The sequence below is a fragment of the Camelus dromedarius genome, chromosome X (assembly GCF_036321535.1).
Source record: "Camelus dromedarius isolate mCamDro1 chromosome X, mCamDro1.pat, whole genome shotgun sequence".
In the NCBI taxonomy this organism is placed as follows: Eukaryota; Metazoa; Chordata; class Mammalia; order Artiodactyla; family Camelidae; genus Camelus; species Camelus dromedarius.
The window spans coordinates 75988871-76005356 of NC_087472.1; the positions used below are offsets into that span (position 1 = coordinate 75988871).

General features: G+C 38.6%; 1 non-coding gene across 1 annotated transcript; it reads right to left on the reverse strand.

Moving 5' to 3' along the window:
- Positions 1-15235: 15235 nt before the first annotated feature.
- LOC116151134 (U6 spliceosomal RNA) lies at positions 15236-15339 on the reverse strand. The gene has a single exon (XR_004134910.1). It is a non-coding gene; the product is annotated as a U6 spliceosomal RNA (small nuclear RNA).
- Positions 15340-16486: the final 1147 nt, after the last annotated feature.

A 16486-nucleotide genomic window follows, 5' to 3' on the forward strand; every position in this document is an offset into this window, starting at 1 on the left:
CTAGGAAGGGAGAGCTGTAGTCTGAGGAGGCAGGACACAGGTCAGCAGATGGAAGAGTGTGAAAGCCCCACCTGGATTAAAGGTGAAGATCCTGAATGAAAACTGAGGGGACTATACCCCCATAATACAGTGGGCCCAATAGAATCTCATTCTTTTTGTCAGCCCTGAGCCCTGGGAGATCTGGGGAATTGCTTCCTTTAAACTGAAGCATCCCGTCACACCCTCCTTGGAGTGTCAGGAGATGGGCCAACAACAACAACAACAACAACAACAACAACAACAACAACAACAACAACAACAACAACAACAACAGGAGATTTCTGGCTGTGAGCACCCTCAGAGTCCAGGAAATAGATTTCACTCAGGATTTTCACTTACCCTGCCAAGTAAAGTCTTGGTGCTCAGGAGTATGAGGGACAAGGTAGGCAGCCAAGACCCATGAGACTAACATACACATAAGAAAGGCTAAAGCTACTCCCATCCATCCAGATATTCTCATACCTCCACAGGAAATGGGGAGAGATCATGTTAATTTCTCTCCTAGTTCTGCTATAGACATATGGGGGTTTGGGGCTGAGGAGAAGACTTAAGCTTTCTCTGTGAAAAGTAGGGAGGGTGGTGGTTTAAATGGAAGCAGCCTCAGTTGAGGGGGCTAGGCCCTGCCAGGAGCCAAGGTGATGACCCCTGAATGTGGACTGAGTGCCCCCACCATCTGCAGCTCCTTCTGTCAAGGCTGGAAAGCACAGGACAGGACTGGTAATCTGTAGCCTGGGAAGTTTCTTTACTTTGTTTTTCAGGGTCTCAGGGAACAGAATGATATGAAGGACCAAAGCCTGGCTGGAGTCTAGATCCATGTTCAAAAGTGAAAAAGGCAGTGATAGCCTTCTTCCAACTATGGTGGAGAGTCTCTTCTGAGGCCACTCACACCTCCCTCACTTCGTACTCCTGCTGCCCTCTGTACTTCTCCTCTAGGCTCCCATATCCAGCCCTCCTAACCATATTCTTGTCAAGGCCCCTATAAGAGTCCTGCTTTGAGGTCAGAAGTGTTGATGCAGAACCCATAAGAGATACTGCCAGGCCTCAGGTGAGAACCAGGCTTCTAAGGCCTAAGACAAGGCCTTTCCCCCAACTTCCTGTTATCAGGTCACAGGTCTCTTACAGGGGGACCTTGCTCCTCAGTGTCCTTGGAATCCTCTTTTCACCTCCAATGCTGCCTTAGCTGCCTCACGGAGCAACTCAGATGAAGGTGCCAGCATCCAAAAGGAAAAAGAGAGCCCATGTACCTCACAGGCCTTACGAGTTACTGAGTTCAGGCCCAGGAACTTTTTAAACAATAAGTTGGATGACTTAGAGGTGTTCCTGCTGCTCAAAAACCAGAAAAATAACCCATCAAAAAGGCACAAATAATGAAGGATATCACCAAACAGTATAAGAATCGCTTCCCTGAGATCCTGAGGAGAACCTCTGATAGCCTGGTGTTACTCTTTGGCTTTAAGTTGAAGGAAGTGAACATGGGTGCCAGGGAGCAATGACACATCCTCATTAACAAAATGGACCCTTTCTTGTGCTGAGGGACTGAGTGAGGATCAGGACTTGCTCAAAACTGCTGTCCATCCTGGACCTGATCTTTTTTTTAAAGTCATTAGGGTTTTAATGTAGTCTTTACTCTTGACCAATATAGCATGTCACCAGACTTTCATATGCCCTAATTTCTTTCCCTATCAAAACTGATTTCTATTTTTAAAAATTGAAGTACAGTCAGTTACAATGTGTCAGCCTCTGGTGTACAGCACAATGTCCCAGTCATGCATATACATACATATATTCATTTTCATATTCTTTTTTTATTAAAGCTTATTACAAGATATTGAACATAGTTCCCTGTGCTATACAGAAGAAACTTTTTTAAAATCTGTTTTTATATATAGCGACTAACATTTGTAAATCTCAAACTCTCAAATTTATTCCTTCTCATCCCCTTACCCCAGTAACCATAAGGTTGTTTTCTATGCCTGTGAGTCTCTTTCTGTTTTGTAGATGAGTTCATAGTGTCCTTTTTTAAAAAAAGATTCCACATACGCATGATATCGTATGCTAGTTTTCTTTCTCTTTCTGGCTTACTTCACTTACAATGTCCAGGTCCATCCATGTTACTGCAAATGGCATTGTTTTATTCTTTTTTGTGGCTGAGTAGTATTCCATTGTATAAATATACCACGTCTTTATCCAGTAATTCTTTGATGGACATTTTGGTTGCTTCCATGCCTTGGCTGTTGTATACAGTGCTGCTATGAACATTGGGGTGCATGTATCTTTTTGAATTACAGTTCCCTCCAGATATATATCCAGAACTGGGATTTTTGGATCATGTGGTAAGTCCATTTTTAGTTTTTTGAGGAATCTCCATACTGTTTTCCATAATGGATGCACCAAACTACATTCCCACCAACAGTGTAGGAGGGTTCCTTTTCTCCACACCCTCTCCAACATTTATCATTTATAGACTTTTTAATGATGGCCATTCCGACTGATGTGAGGTGATACCTCATTGTAATTTTGATTTGCATTTCTCTGATAATTAGTGATATTGAGCATTTTTTCATGTCTATTGGCCATTCATATGTCTTCATTGGAGAAATGCTTGTTTAGGCTTCCTGCCCATATTTTGATTGGGTTATTTGTTTTTTTGTTATTACGTTGTATGAGCTGTTTATATATTCTGGAAATTAAGCCTTTGTCAGTTGCATCATTTGGAAATATTTTCTCTCATTCCATAGGTTGTCATTTTGTTTTGCTTATGGTTTCCTTTGCTGTGCAAAAGCTTATAAGTTTAATTAGGTCCCATTTGTTTATTTTTGCTTTTATTTCTATTGCCTGGGTAGACTGCCCTAGGAGAACATTGCTAAGATTTATGTCAGAGAATGTTTTGCCTATGTTTTCTTCTAGGAGATTTATCATGTCTTGCTGGACCTGATCTTCATGAAGGGCAACTCTCCTTCTGAAGAGGACATTTGGACCATGCTAAATGACCTGAATCTATATCCCAGGTAGAAGAACATCATCTTTAGAGAGCCCAGAAAACTCATAAAAAGCTTTTGTGTAGCAAAATATGAGGCAGAATCCCAGAGTGATGTTACAAGCTACAAATTACTATGGGGCCCTTGCACCTATACTGAAATCAGCAAGGTAAAAGTTTTGGAGTTTGTGGACAAGATTAATAATGTTGACTTCTGTTCCTACATGTCACAATATGAAGAGGCCTTGAGAGAGGAGAAGGGAAAAGTCCAAGCCGGATTTCAAGGCAATATTGGTACTGATACCATGGCTGCTAGTGCCAGAAGGAGACACAAGAGAAGGCTGAGGCACACCGTTCAATTTGTGTTTGGAGTGGGCAATCAGATATGCTGCAGTGAGAAGTCACGAGCAGCTAACTGTGCGAGGGGAAGAAAGTATATTCCACTGGTATTTGCTATGGACTGAATTGTGCCCCCTACCAAATTCATATGTTGAAGCCCTAACCCCTCTGCTGTGACTATATTTGTAGATAGGGCCTCTAAGGAGATAATTAGATTAAATGAGGTCATAAATTTGGGGCCCTAACCCAGTAGGATTAGTTTCCTTATAAGAAGAGACACCGAAGAATTCTCTCTCTCTCTCTCTCTCTCTCTCTCTCTCTCCCTCCCTCCCCCCAAGCACATGCACCAAGCAAAGGCCATGTGAAGACACAGTTAGAAGGTGGCTGTCTGCAAGTTATAAAGAGAGTTCTCCCCAGAAACTGACCATGCTGTCACCTTGATCAGTCTTCCAGACTCCAGAACTGTGAGAAAATTAATTTCTGTTGTTTAAGCTACTCAGTCTATGGTATTTTGTTATGACAGTCCAAGCAAATTAATAAATTATTCCTCATTGTAGTTTTGATTTGCATTTCTCTGATAATTAGTGATATTGAGCATTTTTTCATGCACCAGTCAGAATGGCCGTCATTCAAAAATCCACAAATGACAAGTGCTGGAGAGGCTGTGGAGAAAGGGGAACCCTCCTACACTGCTGGTGGGAATGCAGTTTGGTGCAGCCACTATGGAAAACAGTGTGGAGATTCCTCAAAAGACTAGGAATAGACTTACCATATGACCCAGGAATCCCACTCCTGGGCTTGTATCCAGAAGGAAATCTACTTCAGGATGACACCTGCACCCCAATGTTCATAGCAGCACTATTTTAGCCAAAACATGGAAACAGCCTAAATGTCCATCAACAGGTGACTGGATAAAGAAGTGGTGGTATATTTATACAATGGAATACTACTCAGCCATAAAAACCGACAACATAATGCCATTTGCAGCAACATGGATGCTCCTGGAGAATGTCATTCTAAGTGAAGTAAGCCAGAAAGAGAAAGAAAAATACCATATGAGATCGCTCATATGTGGAATCTAAAAAACAAAAACAAAAACAAACAAACAAACAAACAAAAACAGTGTAAATACAGGACAGAAATAGACTCACAGACAGAGAATACAGACTTGTGGTTGCCAGTGGGGTAGAGGGTGGGAAGGGATAGACTGGGATTTCAAAACTGTAGAATAGATAAACAAGATTACACTGTATAGCACAGGGAAATATACACAAAATGTTTTGATAACTCAGAGAGAAAAAAATGTGACAATGAGTGTGTATATGTCCATGAATGACTGAAAAATTGTGCTGAACACTGGAATTTGACACAACATTGTAAAATGATTATAAATCAATAAAAAATGTTAAAAAAATAAATTATTCCTGGACAGTCGCATGTAAATCAATGAAGTTAGAACACTCCCTCACACCATCCACAAAAATAAACTCAGAATGGCTTAAAGACTTAAATATAAGACAAGACACTATAAACCTCTTAGAAGAAAACATTCTCTGACATAAATCTTAACAATGTTCTCCTAGGGCAATCAACCCAGTCAATAGAAGTAAAAGCAAAAATAAACAAATGGGACCTAATTAAACTTATAAGCTTTTGCACAGCAAAGGAAACCATAAGCAAAACAAAAAGACAACCTTCAGAATGGGAGAAAATATTGGCAAAAGATGAGACTGACAAGGGCTTAATTTCCAGAATATATAAACAGCTCATACAACATAATAACAAAAAAACAAACAACCCAATCAAAAAATGAGCAGAAGGCTTAAACAAGTAATTCTCCAATGAAGATATACAAGTGGCACATGAAAAAATGCTCAATATTGCTAATTATCAGAGAAATGCAAATCAAAACTACAATGAAGTATCACCTCACGCCAGTCAGAATGACTATCACTCAAAATTCCATGAATGACAAATGCTGGAGAGGGTGTGGAGAAAATGGAACCCTTCTACACTGTTGGTGGGAATGCAGTTTGGTGCAGCCACTGTGGAAAACAGTATGGAGATTCCTCAAAAGACTAGGAATAGACTTACCATATGACCCAGGAACCCTGCTCATGGGCATATATCCAGAAGGAACCCTACTTCAAAAAGATGCCTGCACCCCAATGTTCATAGCAGCACTGACAGTTACAATATCCAAGACATGGAAGCAACCTAAATGTCCATCTACAGCTGACTGGATAAAGAAGATGTGGTACATTTAGACAATGGAATACTACTCGGCCATAAAAATAATAAAATAATGCCATTTGCAGCAACATGGATGTCCCTGGAGAATGTCATTCTAAGTGAAGTAAGCCAGAAAGAGAAAGAAAAATACCATATAACATCACTCATATGTGGAATTTAAAAAGAAAAAAAGACAAATGAACTTAGTTGCAAAATAAAAACAGACTCACAGACATAGAAAACAAACTTATGATTACCAGAGGGGAAAGGGAGTGGGAAGGGATAAATTGGGAGTTTGATATTTGCAGATACCAACTAATATATATATGCAATAGACATACAACAAGTTTTTCTGTATAGCATGAGGAACTATATTCAATATTTTATAGTAACCTATGATGAAAAAGAATATGAAAATGAATATATGTACGTATATGTATGACTGAAATATTATGCTGTACACCAGAAACTGATACAACATTGTAAACTTCAACAAAAAAATACTTCAATTTAAAAAAGGAAAATAAATTATTCCTATTCCATTTGGGTAAATTAGTGATTTATCTGTTGTTTTTTATCTTTTAGAGTGTTGTCTTAGTAGAATGTTCAGTTCACTTCAGAGTCTAGCTTTATAGATAGCGTGGGTGAAACATTTTATTATTCTTTCTCAGATATTGAGTAAAAGTTTGGCTATTTTGGGAAACTTTCTATCATATTCTGTGATCTGGAACAGATTACATGGTATTGAAATAGGCTGCTTCTTGAAAATGTGCAAGAATTTCACCAGTAAATAGCTGGGACCCAGTAAAATAGGGGAGAAAAGTATAAATATGTTTATATCTTGGCTTTCCCCTTCTCTATTAGTCTACTGTTCTTCAAAATTGATATACATATGGATTTGCTTAATTACCCAAGAAAATAAAACCTGATAAATTAAACTAATGCCCATTTTATCATTTATTCATCAAACATTGATTGACTATCTGCTATGTGTGAGTAGATTTGCTAGGTATTGGAGATATGGGGATATATAACATATAACCAAGGAGAAAGGTATGAAATTATAAACCTCAAAATTACTAATGTTGGTTAAAGAGGATCGTATAGGAAGAGAGTAGGAGAAAGTAAGGCAAATTGCTTTAACGGTTCACAAAATACCCCAAGTGTGCAGGTTAATAACACATATATATGTATATTTTTGTAAGTATCTTTATATATGGAAAAAGAGGTACATTAAAGGTTTGTCACTTTATTTCCTATTGTCGTCATTACAAACTACCACAAACTTAGTGTCTTAAAACAAAACCCATTTATTATCTCACAGTTTTCATGGTTAGAAGTCTGGGAGCATTATGGCTTAACTTGGTTCTCTGCTTAGGGTCTCACAAGGCTGAGATCAAAGTGCAGGCAGGGCCACATACCTTTCTGGAGGCTCTGGGGAAGAACCTGCTTCCAAGCTCATTCAGATTGTTAGCAGAATTTAATATCTTGTGGTTGTAGGACTGAGGTTCCCATTTCTCCCTGGCTGTTAGCCAGGGTCCTTTCTCCCAGGAATTCAGATTGCCTGCATTCCTTCTCACATGACTCCCTCCATCTTCAAAGCAGCAGTGGCCTATTGAGTCTCCATGCTTTAAATCTATCTGACTTCCTTCCTGTTTCCACTCTCTATTTTTTTAAGGTCATATTTTTAAAACTATTTTTTATTGATTTATAATCATTTTACAATGTGTCAAATTTCAGTGTAGAGCACAATTTTTCAGTTATACATGAACATATATATATTCATTGTCACATTTTTTTCTCTGTGAGCTACCATAAGATCTTGTATATATTTCCCTGTGCTATATAGTATAATCTTGTTTATCTATTCTAAATTTTGAAATCCCAGTCTATCCCTTCCCACCCCCGCCCCTTGGCAACCACAAGTTTGTAATCTATGTCTACGAGTCTATTTCTGTTTTGTATTAATGTCTTTATTTATTTTTTTTTTTAGATTCCACATATGAGTGATCTCATATGGTATTTTTCTTTCTCTTCCTGGCTTACTTCACTTAGAATGACATTCTCCAGGAACATCCATGTTGCTGCAAATGGCGTTATGTTGTCGGTTTTTATGGCTGAGTAGTATTGCATTGTATAAATCTACCACATCTTCTTTATCCAGTCATCTGTTGATGGACATTCCCACTCTCTACTTTTTAATCTCTACTCTTGTGTGATCACGTCAGGACCACCTGAAAAATCCAGGATAATCATTGTATCTTAAGGTCAACTGATTAGTAAGTTTCATTACATCTGTAAAGTCCTTTTTTGTTAGGTGATATAGCATACGCATGGGAGTGAATAACACTAAGGAGTGAAGATTATGGGGGCCAAAATTCTGCTTCTCATAGTCAGCAAAACATTAGTTGCTGTCACCTCAAAGTTATTTTAAATGACCTTTATTTTTATTCACATACATTCCTGAGTTGTTTGAATTTTAAATATAATTCACGTGTACTAATTATAATCATGGGGGGGGGAAAGCTGTTTATTCCATAGGGAAATAAAGTACACCAGGGTAAAAGACCCAGCTCTTCACTACTGATGAATGTTTGGTGATAGGTCTGGGAATTCTGCAGCTCCCAGTAGCCTTGCATTTAAAGGATATGGTGTCCCACTGTGTTCCTCCCTTGCTTAAGATTATTCAATTGCTTCCCTTACTTTCACAATCTGGGAAAGGTAAGATCCAATTTTGTGAATTAAAGTCTAGATAGGGATCTATATGTCATTCCATCCCAGGTGCCCAAGATGGTGTGCTGAGCCTTTGCAGCAAATTGCAGAGCTTGAATTTTCCAAACCATTTCCAAGAGAAGGTAACTTCCCGCAGAGTCCTAGGGAGACAAGCAATCCCAGAAAAGCCTGGGTTTTTCCTAGTTCTTTGGAGGAGAACAGGGGGACTAGCTCCCATGTATCATATGCCTGCTTAACAGGCCAATATACTTCCTTCCCTGGCCACTCTCAGGCCCATGCACAGGGAGAGAAGAATAAACCCACAGGCCTTTTCAAGGTTAGAAGTTAGCATTTCTGGGAATCCTGTCTTCTGGGTCAAAATTATTTCTGGTTTCCCATAAAAGAGCAGTATAAATCAGGTCTGTAGGGGAATGAAGCAAGTGCTGCATGTCCTTTTTGATGACTGGTGAGGTGACTGACTTGAATACTCTTTGTGGAGGAAGAGGAGACTCTGTGTTCCACTATGTGCTTCACGGGGTTCGCAGGATGTATGGCGGTTACCCGCAAGTTCCAAGTTCAGCACTGTATGGGGATGACCAGAGGTCTGAAATGTAGCCAGGGCCGTTCTTGGCCACAGCTAAGCACAGGCTGCACAGAAGGACTCTGTCTGGGGCGGGGATGGTCTATTTTAGGAAGACTTCACAGAGATGCTCTGAATTTTCCTAATATGGGAGGGGCTTACTACAGGCCTTCTATTAGGTATAGGGTAGAATATAAATAATTCCATAGAAGGAAAATGAAAGCATGTTTATATGGGTTTGTACTTGTACATCTAAATATCTAGCTCTGCTGGGAGCATAGGCTGGAGTGATCATAGTTGTCACTTCTGGCAGTGGTGCTTGGGGTCACGAATATGTGGGAGATACTCCCAATTTTATACTCATTTTTGCCATCTGAAACATTTAACACTTGCTTGATTATGGAAGAGAATCATCATGCCATTAATGTCAGGGCTTAGCAGCCTGTGCCTTGGTCTTGTGTCTTCCCTGGTATGTGGCTATTACCAGGGTCTTGGCAGTGTCTCCCAGCCTTTGGTGGACCTCAGTCCCAGACTCAGCAGTTCTACTGTTCTAAACATATTGTCTGCTCCCTCAAATGGCAGATTCTTCATGGAATCCACCACACCAACTGAGAACTTGGGATCATTAGGTGTGATCGCTTCATCCTACAGAAAATAAAAAGCAATTCAGACTTACTATATGGGAAAGCAGCAGCAACGTCACCAAGAGGTTGTACGTCACGTTCCAGGAAGACATGGTGAGCATGGTGAGTCTGGAGGGAATCCCTGGCAGCGACCAAGTTGAGTCACTCGCTCTGCAGAAAGTAGTAAGTCTGTTCCTTTTAATTTGCCTACCCTTAGACTGCATAAAGAAACTTGATTGAACGTTGCTCTATTTCTGATGTGGGGGCTAAGATCTCATCCTCATCATTCTTCTCTAGTTTTTGTCTTTTCTGGGCCTCCTGGCTTTGTCTGAAAGTTCCGGACTCAAAGTCATGTTTCAGCTTGCTGAGCAGAATAGTAATGACAACAAAACCCCAAACTGAAGAAATGATGCTGGGAATTCCTCCAATTCATGTAATGGCGCTAAAGCCTACCATTGTTTTTCAAATATATAGTAGCCTATTATGGTTTGTAAAAGAAAATATACAAAAACATACATATGGAGGTGAGATGATTTTTATTGTGATATAATATTATATATATAGACACATACATGTGTATATGTCAAAAAATAGAACATTAGAGGCTCCCAGATGTTTCCTATGTTTCTTTCCCACTCATTAAGTCTATCTAAGCCTTCATTTTTAATATAAGGATAGTATTAAATATGTATCAGTAAATTGCAGTATATGATATAAAATATATGTGCACTCAAAATAATAATTATAAAGCATACACTTGCATAACAACTACCTAACTTAAAGACCACTTTATATAATTTATAAACCCTTAATGTGCCCCTCTTCAAATACATCTCCCATTCCATCAGTCCTAAAGGTACCCCTTTCCTGACTTTTGTAAAAAAATCTTTACCCTGCTTTCATTAAAAAATTTTTTTTAAATTGAAGTACAGTCAGTTACAATGTGTTAGTTTCTGGTGTACAGCACAATGTCCCAGTCCTGCATATACATATATATATTTGTTGCCTTGCTTTTATTGATAATTTTACCATCCTCACTTGCACCCCTAAACACTATAGTTTTGTCTGTTCTTAAACCCTTTAATATGCAATCATATTCTATGTGTATTCCTTTTGACTTGCTAATTTTATTCACTCTAATGAAAGTTGTTTATCTTGATGCTAGTAGCTGTAATTTCCTCATTCGTTATTGCTACATAAATTCCATCCCATGAAAATTCCAGAATATATTCACCAGTTCTAATAATGAATAGTATTTGTATTGTTTCCAGTTTGGGAATATTATGAATAATGATGCTGTAAATAGCGTAAAATAACTTTACATTAAAGGAAATCTCAGAGACATTTGACACTTTCATTCTTGGCATTTCTAGTGTCTTAAATGACAGTTTAACTATTTAAAATTTTTCTTATACATGTGTAACCAAAAATAAAAGAGTTTTTAACTTTTGACAAAAATGCTTAATGTTCACAGAACAACCATAACTTTTCCTGTGGATGATTACAATTGCTTTATGTGGTTTCAGCTTACATGGTCCTCAATTATGTACTATGAAACATCTTCCTACCTTTTTCTTCCTCTTTGGTATTCTTGACCTAATGAATAATATTTAGAATCACCTTGTCAAATGCCACATACAATGATTGTTGGGATTTTTATTTGTAATTACATTGAACCTTTAAAATAATTCAGATAGAACTGACATCATTACAATGTTGAGTTTCTCAGTGAACATGGAATATTTTTCTATGTATTGTATTAGTTTCCTATGTATGAGTTTGTAGTCTGGTTTGCAGTAACTAAAGTACCACAAACTGGGTTGTTTAAATAACAGGAATATGTTGTCTAATGATTCTAGGGGCTAGGAGTCCAAGATCAAGTTATCAGTGGGGTTGCTTCCTTCTGAGGGCTATGAAGGAGAATCTGTCCCATGCCTCTCTCTTAGCCTCTGGTATTTCCTTGGCTTGTGGTAGCATGAGTCCAATCTTCACATGGTATTTCCTCCGTGTACATGTCTGTCTGTGCACAAAGTTCTCCACTTTGTAAGGGCACCAGTCATGTTGGATTAGGGTCCCACCTCCAATTCCAAAGTTACTTACACATTTTTAGGTATTTGTTACAGCAGCACCTACTTCTTGGTACCAAAATCTGTATTAGTTTAGTAGGGTTGCTATAAGAAAATACCACTAATTTAGTGGTTTAACCAGCAATTTTTTGGGTCTCACAGTTATGGAAGCTAGAAGTCTGAAACAAAGGTGTTGTCAAGGTTGGTTCTTTCTGAGAGTTGTGAGAGAAGCACTTGTTCCAGGCCTCTCTCTTTGGCTTGTCTTCTTACTGTGTGTCTTCACATGGCCTTTCCTCCATGTATGCTTCTTTTTCCAAATTTGCCCTTTATAGGAAACCAGTCATATTGGATTAAGGTCCACCCTAATGACCTCTTCTTAACTAATTACAACTGCAGTGATCCTATTTTCAAATAAGTTCACATTTTGAGGTACTGGGGGTTACAATTCCAGCATCACTGAATAAAGTTTTATAATTTTCCATGTTGGTCTTTAATTTCTTAGATTTATTCTGTGGTATTTGTGTCAGTTGTCAATTTATTGCCTCTGGGTCTGGAATGTATCCTTCAATATATGCTCTGTGATAAACAATGTAATTCCATTAAGCATTTTTCCTTTTAAGTAAACACAATGATAAGCTTTCTCAGTAGAGGGCAGTATAGGGACATTGAAAGAGAAAGAGGCTTTCCTTCAATTTTCAGCTGTAGCAGGGTGAGCCCATGGTGTGAGTGAAGCCACCTAATAGACCTCTGCCCTAGCCACAGGACCAGAATTCAGTGTCCCTCACTGACCTTGCAGCCTCTGTCTGGCAATAATCTGTGCACGGCCCTCTTAACACAGAAACCTGAACCCCTAAGACTTGCTACTGGCACCAGCACCAGAATGCCTCTTACCAGCACACATACTCAAAAGCCTCCTGCCTGTGCCTGTGTTCCTAAAGGTCACTTGCCCACACCAGTGCTCTGATTCCCTCTTAAGGCCCCAGCACAAGCCCACCTGAGGCCTGGAAGATTCCCATCCTCTCTGCCCATCCACTGTACATTCAAGTCACTATATATATATTCCAGTAGCTATAGCTTAGCCTAATAATTTATGTGTAGATTATTTGAGTTTTCTAGTTCATACTCATGTCACCCATGGTAATGACAGATTGTTTCTCCATTTATAACCCTTATACTTTTAAAAATTATTTTTGCCTTACTGAAAGAATTAAGATACCCTATAGCATTGTCAAAAGGAACTATTTCTCAATCTCAAAAGGAAAGCTTTTAATATTTCACCAGTTAGTAGAATGTTTATTCTAGGGATTTTTCAGATAAACTTCACAGGGTTAAGAAAGTTCCTTTCTGTTCTTAAATCTCTGAAAAAATATTATGAATGCAGCTTGACTTTTACCAGACTCTTTTTTTTTACTGCATGTGGAAGCTAGACAATAAGCTATTAAACAACCAATTGATCAAAAATGAAATAAAAAAATACCATAAGACAAATGAATGAAAACACAACATACCAAAATCTATAAGACGCTGCAAAAGCAATTCTAAGAGTGAAGTTTAAAGCGATACAGTCCTACCTCAAGAAACAAGAAAAATATCAATTAAATAATCTAACATTACCCTTAAAGGGACTAGAAACAGAAGAACAAAGCCCAAAGTGAGTAGAAAGAAGGAAATAATAAAGATCAGAGTGAAAATGAATGAAATAGAAACTAAAAAATAAAACAATAGGAAACATCAATGAAACTAAGAGCTGGTTATCTGAAAAGATAAACAAAATTGATAACCCTTTAGCTAGATTTATCAAGAAAAAAAGAGGACCCAAATAAATAAAATTGGAAATGAAAGAGAAGTTACAACCAACATCACATAAATACAAAGGATCACAAGAGATTACTATGAATAGTTATATGCCAACAAATTGGACAACTTAGAAGAAATGTATAATTTCATAGAAAACATACAATCTTCCAAGACTGAATCAGGAAGAAATGGAAAATCTGCACACTTTGATTACTAGTAATGGAATTGAATTAGTAATCAAAAAACTCCCAATAAACAAATGTGAAGATAGCTTTACAGGTGAATTCTATGAAACATTTAAAAGAGTTAATATTATCCTCCTGATACTATTCCAAAAAGCTAGAGAGGGAAGATCACTCCCTAATTTGTTTATGAGGCCAGCATTACCCTGACACCAAAACCAGACAAAGGCACTACAAAAAGAGAAATTTACAGGCTAATATCCTTGATGCACATAGATGCAAATTTTCAACAAAATACTAGAAAACCAAATACAAAAATACATTAAAAGGATCATACGCCATGATCAAGTGGAACTTATCCCAAGGATACAAGGGTGGTTCAATCAATGTGATCCCCAAATCAATGCGATATACCACATTAAGAAGACAAAAGCTAAAAATCTTATTATCATTAGGTGCAGAAAAAGCGTTTGAAAAATCCAACATCCACTTTTGATAAAAACTCTCAGCACGTGGATATAGAGGGAGCATACTTCAACATAACAAAGGTCATATACAGCAAACCCACAGGTAATGTCATATTCAATGGAGAAAAGCTGAAAGCTTTTCTTCTAACATAAGGAATAAGACAAAGATGCCCACTTTCATCACTTTTATCTGACATAGTATTGGAAGCCCTAGCCACAGCTATTAAACAAGATAAATAAATGTAAGAAATCCTGATTGGAAATTAAGAATTAAAACTATTTGCAGATGATATGATACTATGTATAGAAAACCACAAAGATTTCACCAAAAAGCTATTAGAACTGATGACTGAATTCAGTAAAGTTACAGGATACAAAATTAATATACAGAAATGTATTGCATTTCTTTTTTTTTTTTTTGCCTCTGGGAAGTATATTTTATTTACATTTTTAAAATCTGTTAACTAGTATCTCTTCCTCCTTTCCACCCCCAAAGACTTGGGAAGGGAAAGAACGGGAACTTCACAGACCTACCCCCCCACGTACAAATAAACACCCTCATGGCTCACACCAGCAAAGGAAGTGAAAGAGAAAGAGGTCTGAACCTCCCTCTGAAGGACCCACCAGGTCTTGGCCAGGGGGAGGGAGGAAGGGAGGGGCTGAAGGGTGGGTCTCTTAAGAGAAGAAAGGGACAGAGAGGGGGCAAGTCAGTTTGAAGGGGTTGGAAAATAGTCCGAGGCCCCTCCCCTCCTCTTCCTTCCTACCCTATAGTCTCTGCTGGTGGGGGGTCTCCCTGCGCCCTCTCCACACCAGACACAAAGCAGAGGCTGCAGCCATTAGCAGTCAGGTCTCTGGACACAAAATACTTTTGCTTTGTGGTCTCCTGATGTGGTCACCACCAGGGAGGCATCTTTGCTGAGGGCAAAGTCCAGGATCTCAGCCGTGTGACCCCAGTAGTCAGTAAGCAGGTGGCCAGTCCGAGCATCCCAAAGGCGCACGATGCCGTCCAGGCTGCAGGTATAAACCATGGCGGTGCCTGCCTCCCATAGCAGCTGCACAATGCCCGACTGGTGCTGACACTGGTGCCTGAGGGTCTGCGTAGACAGGTCATAGATGGCCAAGGTCCCATCCAGGTAGCCAACAGCTGCCAGGGGCATCCTGGGCAGAGCAGAGCATCACGACGGCCCGTGAGGGACCAGGACTCAGTGCCCTTTGGTCCTCAAAAATATGGAACGCTTCACGAATTTGCGTGTCATCCTTGCGCAGGGGCCATGCTAATCTCTGTATCGTTCCAATTTTAGTATATGTGCTGCCGAAGCGAGCACTGTATTGCATTTCTATACACTAACAATGAACTATGACAAAGAGAAATGAAGGAAACAATCCCATTTATAATTGCATCAAAGGAATAAAATACCTAGGAATAAATCTAACCAAAGTGGTGAAAGACCAGTACCCCAAAGACATTGAGGAAAGAAATTGAAGATGACACAGTAAGTGGAAAGATATACTGTGTTAGTGAATTAGAAGAATATTAATATTGTTAAAATGTCCATACTAAACAAAGCAATATACAGATCCAATGCAATCCCTATCAAAATACCAATGGCATTTTTCACAGAACTAGAACAAATAATCCTAAATTTTTAAGGCACCACAAGGACCCCAAATAGCCAAAGCAATCTTGAGAAAGAAGAACAAAGCTGGAGGTATCCCACGCCCTGATTTCAAACTATACTACAAAGCTATAGTAGTCAAAACAGTACAAGTACTGACACAAAAACAGACATATAGATCAATGGAACAACATAGAGTGTCCAAAAATAAACCTACACTTATATGGTCAATTAATCTATGACAAAGGAGGAAAGAATATACAGTGGGTAAAAACAGTCTTTTCAATAAATGGTGTTGGGAAAATTGGACAGCAACATGCAAAATAATTAAACTGAACCACTTCCTTACACCGTATACAGAAATAAACTCAAAATGGATTAAAGACTTAAATGTAAGACCTGAAAGCATAAAACTCATAGAAGAAAACAGGCGGTAAAGTCTTCGACATTGGTCTTAGCAATATCTTTTTAGATTTATCTCCTCAGATAAGGGCAACAAAAGCAAAAATAAACCAATGGGACTACATCAAACTAAAAAGCTTTTGCACAGAAGAGGAAGTCATCAACACAATGAAAAGACAACCTAAACTGAATGGGAGAACATATTTGCAAGTGATATAGCCCATAAGGGGTTAATATCCAAAATATACAAAGGACGCACACAACTCAATATAAAAAATCCCCAAAACAAACAAAAAAAACGTGATTAAAAAATGGGCAGAGGACCTGAATAGACATTTTTCCAAGGAAGACATACAGATGGCCAACAGACACATGAAAGATGCCAGTATCACTAATTATCAGGGATATGCAAATCAATACCACAATGAGATATCACCTCACACCTTTCAACATA